Genomic DNA, 15,271 nt, shown 5'->3' with positions numbered 1-15,271 from the left:
CTGTGAAGCGTTTTTCAGTGAGTGATCTGTGCAGTAATTTTCAGTGGGGAATCAGTGCGCCATTTTTCAGTGGGGGATCTCTGCAGCTTTTTTCAATGGGGGATCTCTACGGCCTTTTTCAGTGGGTGAACTCTGCAGCATTTTTCAGTTGGGGATCTGTGCAGCATTTTTCAGTGGGGGATCTGTGCAGCATTTATCAGTGAGGGATCTGTGCAGCATTTTTCCGTGGGCGATCTGTGCAGCATTTTTCATTGAGGGATCTGTGCAACATTTTTCAGTGAGTGATCTGTGCGGCATTTTTCAGTGGGGGATCTGTGCTACCTTTTTCAGTGAGTGATCTGTGCAGCATTTTTCATTGAGGGATCTGTGCATCATTTTTCAGTGAGTGATCTGTGCGGCATTTTTCAGTGGGGGATCTGTGCTACCTTTTTCAGTGAGGGATCTGTGCAGCATTTTGCAGTGGGGGATCTGCGCTGCATTTTTCAGTGAGGGATCTCTGCAGCTTTTTTCAGTGGGGGATCTGTGCAGCATTTTTCTGTGGTGGATCTGTGCAGCATGTTTCAGTGGGGGATTGTGCAGTGATTTTCAGTGGGGGATCTGTGCAGCATTTTTCTGTGGTGGATCTGTGCAGCATTTTTCAGTTGGGGATCTGTGCAGCATGTTTCAGTGGGGGATTGTGCAGTAATTTTCAGTGGGGTATCTGTGCGGTATTTTTCAGCGTGGGATCTGTACGGCATTTTTCAGTGGGGGATATGTGAAGCATTTTTCTGTGTGTTATCTGTGCAGCATTTTTCTGTGATGGATCTGTGCAGCATTTTTCAGTTGGGGATCTGTGCAGCATTTTTCAGTGAGGAATCTGTGAAGCATTTTTCAGTGAATGATCTGTGCTGCATTTTTCACTGGGGGATCTGAGCAGAATTTTCAGTTGGGGATGTGGGCAGTATTTTTCAGTGGGGGATCTGTGCAGCATTTTTCAGTTGGGGATCTGTGCAGTGGTTTTCAGTCGAGGATCTGTGCAGCATTTTTCAGTTGGGGATCTGTGCAGCATTTTTCAGTGGGGGATTGAGCAGTTTTTTTCAGTGGGGGATCTGTGCAGTATTTTTCAGTTAGGGATCTGTGTGCTGTTTTTCAGTGGGGGATCTGTGCAGCATTTTTCAGTGGGAGATCTGTGCGGCATTTTTCAGTGGGGATGTGTGCAGCATCTTTCCGTTGTGGGTTTGTGCAGCATTTTTCAGTGGGCGATTTGTGCAGCATTTTTCAGTGGGGGATCTGTGCGGCATTTTTCAGTGAGGGATCTGTGCAGCATTTTTCAGTGGGAGATCTGTGCAGCATTTTTCAGTGGGGGATCTGTGCAGCATTTTTCAGTGGGGATCTGTGCAGCATTTTTCAGTGGGGGATCTGTGCAGCATTTTTCAGTGGGGGATCTGTGCAGCATTTTTCAGTGGGGGATCTGTGCAGCCTTTTTCCAGCATTTTTCAGTGGGATCTGTGCAGCATTTTTCAGTGGGGGAGTGGCATTTTTCAGTGGGGGATCTGTGCAGCAATTTTCAGTTGGGGATCAGTGCAACCAATTTTCAGTGGGGATCGGTGCAGGCTTTTTCTGTGGGGATTTGTGCAGCAATTTTCAGTTGGGGATCTGTGCAGCATTTTTCAGTGGGGGATCTGTGCTGCATTTTTCAGTTGGGGATCTCTGCAGCATTTTTCAGTGGGGGATCTGTGCGGCATTTTTCAGTGGGGAATCTGTGCAGCATTTTTCAGTTGGGGATCTGTGCAGCATTTTTCAGTGGGGGATCTGTGCAGCATTTTTCAGTGGGGGATCTGTGCAGCATTTTTCTTTGCCGCATCTGTGCAGCATTTTTCAGTGGGGGATCTGTGCAGCATTTTTCAGTGGAGGATCTGTGCGGCATTTTTCAGTTGGGGATCTGTGTGGCATTTTTCAGTGGGGATCTGTGCAGCATTTTTCAGTGAGGGATCTGTGCGGCATTTTTCAGTGGGGATCTGTGCAGCATTTTTCAGTGGGGGATCTGTGCAGCATTTTTCAGTGGGGATCTGTGTGGCATTTTTCAGTGGTGGATCTGTGTGGCGTTTTTCAGAGTGAGATCGGTGCAGCTTTTTTCAGTGAGGGGTCTGTGTGGCATTTTTCAGTGAGGAACTGTGCAGCATTTTTCGGTGGGGGATCTGTGCAGCAATTTTCAGTTGGGGATCTGTACAGCATTTTTCAGTGGGGGATCTATGCGGCATTTTTCAGTGGTGGATCTATGCGGCATTTTTCAGTGAGGGATCTATGCAGCATTTTTCAGTGGGGGATCTGTGCAGAATGTTTCAGTTGGGGATCTGTGCTGCATTTTTCAGTGGGGGATCTGTGTATCATCTTTCAGTCGGCGATATGTGCAGCATTTTTCAGTGAGGGATCTGTGCAGCATTTTTCAGTGGGGGATCTGTGCAGCTTTTTTCAGTGGGGGATCTGTGTGGCATTTTTCAGTGGGGGATCTGTGTGGCATTTTTCAGTTGGGGATCTGTCTGACATTTTTCAGTGAGGGATCTGTTCAGCATTTTTCAGTTAGTGATCTGTGCAGCATTTTTCAGTGAGGGATCTGTGTGGCATTTTTCAGTGGTGGATCTGTGCAGCAATTTTCAGTGGGGGGATCTGTGCAGCTTTTTTCAGTGGGGGATCTGGTGGCATTTTTCAGTGGGGGATCTGTGTGGCATTTTTCAGTTGGGAATCTGTCTGACATTTTTCAGTGAGGGATCTGTTCAGCATTTTTCAGTTTAGCGATCTGTGCAGCATTTTTCAGTGAGGGATCTGTGTGGCATTTTTCAGTGGTGGATCTGTGCAGCATTTTTCAGTAGGGGATCTGTGCGGTATTTTCAGTGGGGGATCTGTGCTGCATTTTTCAGTGAGGGATCTGTTCAGCATTTTTCAGTTAGTGATCTGTGCTGCATTTTTCAGTGAGGGATCTGTGTGGCATTTTTCAGTGGTGGATCTGTGCAGCATTTTTCAGTAGGGGATCTGTGCGGTATTTTTCAGTGGGGCATGTCTGCAGCATTTTTCTGTGGGGGATCTGTGCGGCATTTTTCAGTGGGGGCTCTGTGTGGCATTTTTCAGTGAGGGGTCTCTGTGACATTTTTCAGAGGGTGAACTGTGCGGTATTTTTCAGTCGGCGATATTTGAAGCATTTTTTCAGTGAGGGATCTTTGCGGCATTTTTCAGTGGTGGATCTGTGCGGCATTTTTCAGTGAGGGATCTGTGCAGCATTTTTCTGTTGGGGATCTGTGCAGCATTTTCAGTGGGCGATCTGTGTTGCATTTTTCAGTGGGGGATCTGTGTATCATCTTCAGTCGGCGATATGTGCAGCATTTTTCAGTGAGGGATCTGTGCAGCATTTTTCAGTGGGGGATCTGTGCACGCTTTTTTTCAGTGGGGGATCTGTGTGGCATTTTTCAGTGGGGGATCTGTGTGGCATTTTTCAGTTGGGAATCTGTCTGACATTTTCAGTGAGGGATCTGTTCAGCATTTTTCAGTAGTGATCTGTGCAGCATTTTTCAGTGAGGGATCTGTGTGGCATTTTTCAGTGGTGGATCTGTGCAGCAATTTTCAGTGGGGGATCTGTGCAGCTTTTTTCAGTGGGGGATCTGTGTGGCATTTTTCAGTGGGGGATCTGTGTGGCATTTTTCAGTTGGGAATCTGTCTGACATTTTTCAGTGAGGGATCTGTTCAGCATTTTTCAGTTAGCGATCTGTGCAGCATTTTTCAGTGAGGGATCTGTGTGGCATTTTTCAGTGGTGGATCTGTGCAGCATTTTTCAGTAGGGGATCTGTGCGGTATTTTTCAGTGGGGGATCTGTGCTGCATTTTTCAGTGATGGATCTGTTCAGCATTTTTCAGTTAGTGATCTGTGCTGCATTTTTCAGTGAGGGATCTGTGTGGCATTTTTCAGTGGTGGATCTGTGCAGCATTTTTCAGTAGGGGATCTGTGCGGTATTTTTCAGTGGGGCATGTCTGCAGCATTTTTCAGTGGGGGATCTGTGCAGCTTTTTTCAGTGGGGGATCTGTGTGGCATTTTTCAGTGAGGGATCTGTGTGGCATTTTTCAGTGAGGGATCTGTGCGGTATTTTTCAGTCGGCGATATTTGAAGCATTTTTCAGTGAGGGATCTTTGCGGCATTTTTCAGTGGTGGATCTGTGCGGCATTTTTCAGTGAGGGATCTGTGCAGCATTTTTCTGTTGGGGATCTGTGCAGCATTTTTCAGTGGGCGATCTGTGTTGCATTTTTCAGTGGGGGATCTGTGTATCATCTTTCAGTCGGCGATATGTGCAGCATTTTTCAGTGAGGGATCTGTGCAGCATTTTTCAGTGGGGGATCTGTGCAGCTTTTTTCAGTGGGGGATCTGTGTGGCATTTTTCAGTGGGGGATCTGTGTGGCATTTTTCAGTTGGGAATCTGTCTGACATTTTTCAGTGAGGGATCTGTTCAGCATTTTTCAGTTAGTGATCTGTGCAGCATTTTTCAGTGAGGGATCTGTGTGGCATTTTTCAGTGGTGGATCTGTGCAGCAATTTTCAGTGGGGGGATCTGTGCAGCTTTTTTCAGTGGGGGATCTGTGTGGCATTTTTCAGTGGGGGATCTGTGTGGCATTTTTCAGTTGGGAATCTGTCTGACATTTTTCAGTGAGGGATCTGTTCAGCATTTTTCGTTGAGGTATCAGTGCGGCATTTTTCAGTCGAGGATCTGTGCAGCATTTTTCAGTGGGGGATTGGGCAGTATTTTTCAGTGGGGTATCTGTGTGGTAGTTTTCAGTGTGTGATCTGTACGGCATTTTTGAGTGGGGGATCTGTGAAGCACTTTTCTGTATGTGATCTGTGCAGCATTTTTCTGTGAGGGATCTGTGCAGCATTTTTCAGTGAGCGATCTGTGCAGCATTTTTAAGTGAGGGATCTGTGCAGCATTTTTCAGTGGGAGATATGTGTGGCATTTTTCAGTTTGAATCTGTGTGACATTTTTCAGTGGGGAATCTCTGCAGCATTTTTCAGTGGGGGATCCGTGTGGCCTTTTTCAGTGGGGGATCTGTGCAGCATTTTTCAGTGCGGGATCTGTACAGCATTTTTCAGTGAGTGATCTGTGCGGTGTTTTTCAGTGGAGGATCTGTGAAGCATTTTTCAGTGGGGGATCTGTGCAGCATTTTTCAGTGAGGGATCTGTGCAGCATTTTGCAGTGGGGGATCTGCGTGGCATTTTTCAGTGAGGGATCTGTGCGGCATTTTTCAGTGGGGGATCTGTGCTGCATTTTTCAGTGATGGATCTGTTCAGCATTTTTCAGTTAGCGATCTGTGCAGCATTTTTCAGTGAGGGATCTGTGTGGCATTTTTCAGTGGTGGATCTGTGCAGCATTTTTCAGTAGGGGATCTGTGCGGTATTTTTCAGTGGGGCATGTCTGCAGCATTTTTCAGTGGGGGATCTGTGCAGCTTTTTTCAGTGGGGGATCTGTGTGGCATTTTTCAGTGAGGGATCTGTGTGGCATTTTTCAGTGAGGGATCTGTGTGGCATTTTTCAGTGAGGGATCTGTGCTGCATTTTTCAGTCGGCGATATTTGAAGCATTTTTCAGTGAGGGATCTTTGCGGCATTTTTCAATGGGGGAACTGTGCAGCATTTTTCAATGGGTGATTTGTGCGGCATTTTTCAATGAGGGATCTGTGCAGCTTTTTTCAGTTGGGGATCTGTGCGGCATTTTTCAGTGGTGGATCTGTGCGGCATTTTTCAGTGGGTGATCTGTGCAGCATTTTTCATTTGGGGCTCTGTGCAGCATTTTTCAGTGGGGGAACTGTGTGGCATTTTTCAGTGAGGGATCTGTGCGGCATTTTTCAGTGGGGGATCTGTGCTGCATTTTTCAGTGATGGATCTGTTCAGCATTTTTCAGTTAGTGATCTGTGCTGCATTTTTCAGTGAGGGATCTGTGTGGCATTTTTCAGTGGTGGATCTGTGCAGCATTTTTCAGTAGGGGATCTGTGCGGTATTTTTCAGTGGGGCATGTCTGCAGCATTTTTCAGTGGGGGATCTGTGCAGCTTTTTTCAGTGGGGGATCTGTGTGGCATTTTTCAGTGAGGGATCTGTGTGGCATTTTTCAGTGAGGGATCTGTGCGGTATTTTTCAGTCGGCGATATTTGAAGCATTTTTCAGTGAGGGATCTTTGCGGCATTTTTCAGTGGTGGATCTGTGCGGCATTTTTCAGTGAGGGATCTGTGCAGCATTTTTCTGTTGGGGATCTGTGCAGCATTTTTCAGTGGGCGATCTGTGTTGCATTTTTCAGTGGGGGATCTGTGTATCATCTTTCAGTCGGCGATATGTGCAGCATTTTTCAGTGAGGGATCTGTGCAGCATTTTTCAGTGGGGGATCTGTGCAGCTTTTTTCAGTGGGGGATCTGTGTGGCATTTTTCAGTGGGGGATCTGTGTGGCATTTTTCAGTTGGGAATCTGTCTGACATTTTTCAGTGAGGGATCTGTTCAGCATTTTTCAGTTAGTGATCTGTGCAGCATTTTTCAGTGAGGGATCTGTGTGGCATTTTTCAGTGGTGGATCTGTGCAGCATTTTTCAGTAGGGGATCTGTGCGGTATTTTTCAGTGGGGCATGTCTGCAGCATTTTTCAGTGGGGGATCTGTGCAGCCTTTTTCAGTGGGGGATCTGTGTGGCATTTTTCAGTGAGGGATCTGTGTGGCATTTTTCAGTGAGGGATCTGTGCGGCATTTTTCAGTCGGCGATATTTGAAGCATTTTTCAGTGAGGGGTCTTTGCGGCATTTTTCAGTGGTGGATCTGTGCGGCATTTTTCAGTGAGGGATCTGTGCAGCATTTTTCTCTTGGGGATCTGTGCAGCATTTTTCAGTGGGCAATCTGTGTTGCATTTTTCAGTGGGGGATCTGTGTATCATCTTTCAGTCGGCGATATGTGCAGCATTTTTCAGTGAGGGATCTATGCAGCATTTTTCAGTGGGGGATCTGTGCAGCTTTTTTCAGTGGGGGATCTGTGTGGCATTTTTCAGTGGGGGATCTGTGTGGCATTTTTCAGTTGGGAATCTGTCTGACATTTTTCAGTGAGGGATCTGTTCAGCATTTTTCAGTTAGTGATCTGTGCAGCATTTTTCAGTAGGGGATCTGTGCGGTATTTTTCAGTGGGGCATGTCTGCAGCATTTTTCAGTGGGGGATCTGTTCAGCTTTTTTCAGTGGGGGATCTGTGTGGCATTTTTCCGTGAGGGATCTGTGTGGCATTTTTCAGTGAGGGATCTGTGCGGTATTTTTCAGTCGGCGATATTTGAAGCATTTTTCAGTGAGGGATCTTTGCGGCATTTTTCAGTGGTGGAATCGTGCGGCATTTTTCAGTGAGGGATCTGTGCAGCATTTTTCTGTTGGGGATCTGTGCAGCATTTTTCAGTGGGCGATCTGTGTTGCATTTTTTAGTGTGGGATCTGTGTATCATCTTTCAGTCGGCGATATGTGCAGCATTTTCCAGTGAGGGATCTATGCAGCATTTTTCAGTGGGGGATCTGTGCAGCATTTTTCAGTTGGGGACCTGTGCAGCATTTTTCAGTGGGGGAACTGTTTGGCAATTTTCAGTTTGGGACCAGTGTAGCATTTTTCAGTGAGGGATCTGTGCAGCATTTTTCAGTCGGCGTTATGTGAAGCATTTTTCAGTGAGGGATCTGTGCGGTATTTTTCAGTGGTGGAAACGTGCGGTATTGTTCTGTGAGGGATCTGTGCAGCATTTTTCTGTTGGGGATCTATGAAGCATTTTTCAGTGGGGGATCTGTGTGGCATTTTTCAGTGAGGGATCTGTGTAGCATCTTTCAGTGAGGGATCTGTGCAGCATTTTTCAGTCAGCGATATGTGCAGCATTTTTCAGTGATTGATCTGTGCAGCATTTTTCTGTGAGGGATCTGTGCGGCATTTTTCAGTGGTGGATCTGTGCAGCATTTTTGTGTGAGGGATTGGGCAGCATTTTTCAGTGAGGGATCTGTGCAGCATTTTTCTGTTGGGGATCTGTGCAGCATTTTTCAGTGGGGGATCTGTGCGGCATTTTTCAGTGGGGGATCTGTGCTGCATTTTTCAGTGATGGATCTGTGCAGCATTTTTCAGTGAGGGATCTTTGCGGCATTTTTCAGTTGGGGATCTGTGCAGCACTTTTCAGTGGGGGGATCTATGCAGCTTTTTTCAGTGGGGGATCTGTGCGGCATTTTTCAGTGGGGGATCTGTGTGGCATTTTTCAGTTGGGAATCTGTCTGACATTTTTCAGTGAGGGATCTGTTCAGCATTTTTCAGTTAGCGATCTGTGCAGCATTTTTCAGTGAGGGATCTGTGTGGCATTTTTCAGTAGGGGATCTGTGCGGTATTTTTCAGTGGGGCATGTCTGCAGCATTTTTCAGTGGGGGCTCTGTGCAGCTTTTTTCAGTGGGGGATCTGTGTGGCATTTTTCAGTGAGGGATCTGTGTGGCATTTTTCAGTGAGGGATCTGTGTGGCATTTTTCAGTGAGGGATCTGTGCTGCATTTTTCAGTCGGCGATATTTGAAGCATTTTTCAGTGAGGGATCTTTGCGGCATTTTTCAATGGGGGAACTGTGCAGCATTTTTCAATGGGTGATTTGTGCGGCATTTTTCAGTGAGGGATCTGTGCAGCTTTTTTCAGTTGGGGATCTGTGCAGCATTTTGCAGTGGGGGAACTGTGTGGCATTTTTCAGTGGGGGATTTATGCGGCATTTTTCAATGGGGGAACTGTGCAGCATTTTTCAATGGGTGATTTGTGCGGCATTTTTCAGTGAGGGATCTGTGCAGCTTTTTTCAGTTGGGGATCTGTGCAGCATTTTGCAGTGGGGGAACTGTGTGGCATTTTTCAGTGGGGGATCTGTGTAGCATTTTTCTGTGAGGGATCTGTGCGGCATTTTTCAGTGGTGGATCTGTGCGGCATTTTTCAGTGGGGGATCTGTGCGGTATTTTTCAGTGAGGGATCTGTGTAGCATCTTTCAGTGAGGGATCTGTGCAGCATTTTTCAGTCAGCGATAAGTGCAGCATTTTTCAGTGATTGATCTGTGCAGCATTTTTCTGTTGGGGATCTGTGCAGCATTTTTCAGTCGGGGATCTGTGCGGCATTTTTCAGTGGGGGATCTGTGCTGCATTTTTCAGTGATGGATCTGTGCAGCATTTTTCAGTGAGGGATCTTTGAGGCATTTTTCAGTTGGGGATCTGTGCAGCAGTTTTCAGTGGGGGGATCTGTGCAGCTTTTTTCAGTGGGGGATCTGTGTGGCATTTTTCAGTGGGGGATCTGTGTGGCATTTTTCAGTTGGGAATCTGTCTAACATTTTTCAGTGAGGGATCTGTTCAGCATTTTTCAGTTAGTGATCTGTGCAGCATTTTTCAGTGAGGGATCTGTGTGGCATTTTTCAGTGGTGGATCTGTGCAGCATTTTTCAGTAGGGGATCTGTGCGGTATTTTTCAGTGGGGCATGTCTGCAGCATTTTTCAGTGGGGGCTCTGTGCAGCTTTTTTCAGTGGGGGATCTGTGTGGCATTTTTCAGTGAGGGATCTGTGTGGCATTTTTCAGTGAGGGATCTGTGTGGCATTTTTCAGTGAGGGATCTGTGCTGCATTTTTCAGTCGGCGATATTTGAAGCATTTTTCAGTGAGGGATCTTTGCGGCATTTTTCAATGGGGGAACTGTGCAGCATTTTTCAATGGGTGATTTGTGCGGCATTTTTCAGTGAGGGATCTGTGCAGCTTTTTTCAGTTGGGGATCTGTGCAGCATTTTGCAGTGGGGGAACTGTGTGGCATTTTTCAGTGGGGGATTTATGCGGCATTTTTCAATGGGGGAACTGTGCAGCATTTTTCAATGGGTGATTTGTGCGGCATTTTTCAGTGAGGGATCTGTGCAGCTTTTTTCAGTTGGGGATCTGTGCAGCATTTTGCAGTGGGGGAACTGTGTGGCATTTTTCAGTGGGGGATCTGTGTAGCATTTTTCTGTGAGGGATCTGTGCGGCATTTTTCAGTGGTGGATCTGTGCGGCATTTTTCAGTGGGGGATCTGTGCGGTATTTTTCAGTGAGGGATCTGTGTAGCATCTTTCAGTGAGGGATCTGTGCAGCATTTTTCAGTCAGCGATAAGTGCAGCATTTTTCAGTGATTGATCTGTGCAGCATTTTTCTGTTGGGGATCTGTGCAGCATTTTTCAGTCGGGGATCTGTGCGGCATTTTTCAGTGGGGGATCTGTGCTGCATTTTTCAGTGATGGATCTGTGCAGCATTTTTCAGTGAGGGATCTTTGCGGCATTTTTCAGTTGGGGATCTGTGCAGCACTTTTCAGTGGGGGGATCTGTGCAGCTTTTTTCAGTGGGGGATCTGTGTGGCATTTTTCAGTGGGGGATCTGTGTGGCATTTTTCAGTTGGGAATCTGTCTAACATTTTTCAGTGAGGGATCTGTTCAGCATTTTTCAGTTAGTGATCTGTGCAGCATTTTTCAGTGAGGGATCTGTGTGGCATTTTTCAGTGGTGGATCTGTGCAGCATTTTTCAGTAGGGGATCTGTGCGGTATTTTTCAGTGGGGCATGTCTGCAGCATTTTTTCAGTGGGGGATCTGTGCAGCTTTTTTCAGTGGGGGATCTGTGCGGCATTTTTCAGTGGGGGATCTGTGCTGCATTTTTCAGTGATGGATCTGTGCAGCATTTTTCAGTGAGGGATCTTTGCGGCATTTTTCAGTTGGGGATCTGTGCAGCACTTTTCAGTGGGGGGATCTGTGCAGCTTTTTTCATTGGGGGATCTGTGCGGCATTTTTCAGTGGGGGATCTGTGTGGCATTTTTCAGTTGGGAATCTGTCTGACAATTTTCAGTGAGGGATCTGTTCAGCATTTTTCAGTTAGCGATCTGTGCAGCATTTTTCAGTGAGGGATCTGTGTGGCATTTTTCAGTGGTGGATCTGTGCAGCATTTTTCAGTAGGGGATCTGTGCGGTATTTTTCAGTGGGGCATGTCTGCAGCATTTTTCAGTGGGGGCTCTGTGCAGCTTTTTTCAGTGGGGGATCTGTGTGGCATTTTTCAGTGAGGGATCTGTGTGGCATTTTTCAGTGAGGGATCTGTGTGGCATTTTTCAGTGAGGGATCTGTGCTGCATTTTTCAGTCGGCGATATTTGAAGCATTTTTCAGTGAGGGATCTTTGCGGCATTTTTCAATGGGGGAACTGTGCAGCATTTTTCAATGGGTGATTTGTGCGGCATTTTTCAGTGAGGGATCTGTGCAGCTTTTTTCAGTTGGGGATCTGTGCAGCATTTTGCAGTGGGGGAACTGTGTGGCATTTTTCAGTGGGGGATTTATGCGGCATTTTTCAATGGGGGAACTGTGCAGCATTTTTCAATGGGTGATTTGTGCGGCATTTTTCAGTGAGGGATCTGTGCAGCTTTTTTCAGTTGGGGATCTGTGCAGCATTTTGCAGTGGGGGAACTGTGTGGCATTTTTCAGTGGGGGATCTGTGTAGCATTTTTCTGTGAGGGATCTGTGCGGCATTTTTCAGTGGTGGATCTGTGCGGCATTTTTCAGTGGGGGATCTGTGCGGTATTTTTCAGTGAGGGATCTGTGTAGCATCTTTCAGTGAGGGATCTGTGCAGCATTTTTCAGTCAGCGATAAGTGCAGCATTTTTCAGTGATTGATCTGTGCAGCATTTTTCTGTTGGGGATCTGTGCAGCATTTTTCAGTCGGGGATCTGTGCGGCATTTTTCAGTGGGGGATCTGTGCTGCATTTTTCAGTGATGGATCTGTGCAGCACTTTTCAGTGAGGGATCTTTGCGGCATTTTTCAGTTGGGGATCTGTGCAGCACTTTTCAGTGGGGGGATCTGTGCAGCTTTTTTCAGTGGGGGATCTGTGTGGCATTTTTCAGTGGGGGATCTGTGTGGCATTTTTCAGTTGGGAATCTGTCTAACATTTTTCAGTGAGGGATCTGTTCAGCATTTTTCAGTTAGTGATCTGTGCAGCATTTTTCAGTGAGGGATCTGTGTGGCATTTTTCAGTGGTGGATCTGTGCAGCATTTTTCAGTAGGGGATCTGTGCGGTATTTTTCAGTGGGGCATGTCTGCAGCATTTTTTCAGTGGGGGATCTGTGCAGCTTTTTTCAGTGGGGGATCTGTGCGGCATTTTTCAGTGGGGGATCTGTGCTGCATTTTTCAGTGATGGATCTGTGCAGCATTTTTCAGTGAGGGATCTTTGCGGCATTTTTCAGTTGGGGATCTGTGCAGCACTTTTCAGTGGGGGGATCTGTGCAGCTTTTTTCAGTGGGGGATCTGTGCGGCATTTTTCAGTGGGGGATCTGTGTGGCATTTTTCAGTTGGGAATCTGTCTGACATTTTTCAGTGAGGGATCTGTTCAGCATTTTTCAGTTAGCGATCTGTGCAGCATTTTTCAGTGAGGGATCTGTGTGGCATTTTTCAGTGGTGGATCTGTGCAGCATTTTTCAGTAGGGGATCTGTGCGGTATTTTTCAGTGGGGCATGTCTGCAGCATTTTTCAGTGGGGGCTCTGTGCAGCTTTTTTCAGTGGGGGATCTGTGTGGCATTTTTCAGTGAGGGATCTGTGTGGCATTTTTCAGTGAGGGATCTGTGTGGCATTTTTCAGTGAGGGATCTGTGCTGCATTTTTCAGTCGGCGATATTTGAAGCATTTTTCAGTGAGGGATCTTTGCGGCATTTTTCTGTTGGGGATCTGTGCAGCATTTTTCAGTGGGGGATCTGTGCGGTATTTTTCAGTGAGGGATCTGTGTAGCATCTTTCAGTGAGGGATCTGTGCAGCTTTTTTCAGTCAGCGATATGTGCAGCATTTTTCAGTGATTGATCTGTGCAGCATTTTTCTGTGAGGGATCCGTGCGGCATTTTTCAGTGGTGGATCTGTGCAGCATTTTTCTGTGAGGGATTGGGCAGCATTTTTCAGTGAGTGATCTGTGCAGCATTTTTCTGTTGGGGATCTGTGCAGCATTTTTCAGTCGGGGATCTGTGCGGCATTTTTCAGTGGGGGATCTGTGCAGCATTTTTCAGTGATGGATCTGTGCAGCATTTCTCAGTGAGGGATCTTTGCGGCATTTTTCAGTTGGGGATCTGTGCAGCACTTTTCAGTGGGGGGATCTGTGCAGCTTTTTTCAGTGGGGGATCTGTGTGGCATTTTTCAGTGGGGGATCTGTGTGGCATTTTTCAGTTGGGAATCTGTCTAACATTTTTCAGTGAGGGATCTGTTCAGCATTTTTCAGTTAGTGATCTGTGCAGCATTTTTCAGTGAGGGATCTGTGTGGCATTTTTCAGTGGTGGATCTGTGCAGCATTTTTCAGTAGGGGATCTGTGCGGTATTTTTCAGTGGGGCATGTCTGCAGCATTTTTCAGTGGGGGATCTGTGCAGCTTTTTTCAGTGGGGGATCTGTGTGGCATTTTTCAGTGGGGGATCTGTGCAGCATTTTTCACTGGATGATTTGTGCAGCATTTTTCAGTGGGGGATCTGTGCAGCCTTTTTCAGTGGGGGATCTGTGCAGCATTTTTCAGTTGGGGATCTGTGCAGCATTTTTCAGTGGGGGATCTGTGCAGCATTTTTCAGTTGGGTATCTGTTCAGCATTTTTCAGTGGTGCATCTGTGCAGCATTTTTCAGTGTGGGATCTGTGCAGGATTTTTCTATGAGGGAACTGTGCGGCATATTTCAGTTGGGGATCTGTGCAGCATTTTTCAGTGGGGGATTGTGCGGTGTTTTTCAGTGAATGATCTGTGCAGCATTTTTCAGTGGGCGATCTGTGCAGCATTTTTGAGTGGGGGATCTGTGCAGCATTTTTCAGTGGGGGATCTGTGCGGCCTATTTCAGTGGGTGATCTGTGCAGCATTTTTGAGTGGGGGATTTGTGCTGCATTTTTCAGTGGGGGATCTGTGCGGCCTATTTCAGTGGGTGATCTGTGCAGCATTTTTCATTTGGGGATCTGTGCAGCGGTTTTCAGTCGAGGATCTGTGCAGCATTTTTCAGTGGGGGATCTGTGCAGCATTTTTCAGTTGGGGATCTGTGCAGCATTTTTCAGTGGGGGATCTGTGCACAATTTTTCAGTGGGGGATCTGTGTGGCATTTTTCAGTGGGGGATCTGTGCAGCATTTTTCACTGGATGATTTGTGCAGCATTTTTCAGTGGGGGATCTGTGCAGCCTTTTTCAGTGGGGGATCTGTGCAGCATTTTTCAGTGGGGGATCTGTGCAGCATTTTTCAGTGGGGGATCTGTGCAGCATTTTTCAGTTGGGTATCTGTTCAGCATTTTTCAGTGGTGCATCTGTGCAGCATTTTTCAGTGTGGGATCTGTGCAGCATTTTTCATTGAGGTATCAGTGCGGCATTTTTAGTGGGGGATCTGTGCAGCGGTTTTCAGTCGAGGATCTGTGCAGCGGTTTTCAGTCGAGGATCTGTGCAGCATTTTTCAGTTGGGGATCTGTGCAGCATTTTTCAGTGGGGGATTGGGCAGTTTTTTTCAGTGGGGGATCTGTGCAGTATTTTTCAGTTAGGGATCTGTGCGTTGTTTTTCTGTGGGAGATCTGTGCAGCATTTTTCAGTGAGTGATCTGTGCGGTGTTTTTCACTGAGGGATCTGTGCCGCGTTTTTCAGTGGGGGATCTGTGCAGCATTTTTCAGTGAGGGATTTGTGCAGCATTTTTCAGTTGGCGATCTTTGCGACATTTTTCAGTGGGGGATGCCTGCAGCATTTTTCAGTGGGGGATCTGTGCAGCATTTTTCCATGGGGGATCTGTGTTGCATTTTTCTGAGGGGGATCTGTGCAGCCTTTTTCACTGGGTGATTTGTGCAGCATTTTTTAGTGGGCGATCTGTGCATCATTTTTCAGTGGGGGATCTGCGTGGCCTTTTTCAGTGGGGGATCTGCACAGCATTTTTCAGTCGAGTATCTGTGCAGCATTTTTCAGTGGGGGGTCTGTGCGGCATTTGTCAGTTGTGGATCTGTGCAGCATTTTTGTGTGGGGGATTGTGCAGTATTTTTCTGTGAGAGAACTGTGCGGCAATTTTCAGTGGGGGATTGGGCGATGTTTTTCAGTGAATGATCTGTGCAGCATTTTTCAGTAAGGGATCTGTGCGTTGTTTTTCCATTGGGAATCTGTGCAGCATTTTTCAGTGAGAGATCTCTCCAGCATTTTTCAGTGGGGGATCTTTGCGGCATTTTTTCAGTGTGGGATCTGTGCCGCATCTTTCATTGAGGTATCAGTGCGGCATTTTTCAGTCGAGGATCTGTGCAGCATTTTT

Source organism: Carcharodon carcharias, chromosome 14 (genome assembly GCF_017639515.1).
Source record: "Carcharodon carcharias isolate sCarCar2 chromosome 14, sCarCar2.pri, whole genome shotgun sequence".
In the NCBI taxonomy this organism is placed as follows: Eukaryota; Metazoa; Chordata; class Chondrichthyes; order Lamniformes; family Lamnidae; genus Carcharodon; species Carcharodon carcharias.
Note: the sequence above shows the minus strand (reverse complement) of the source record.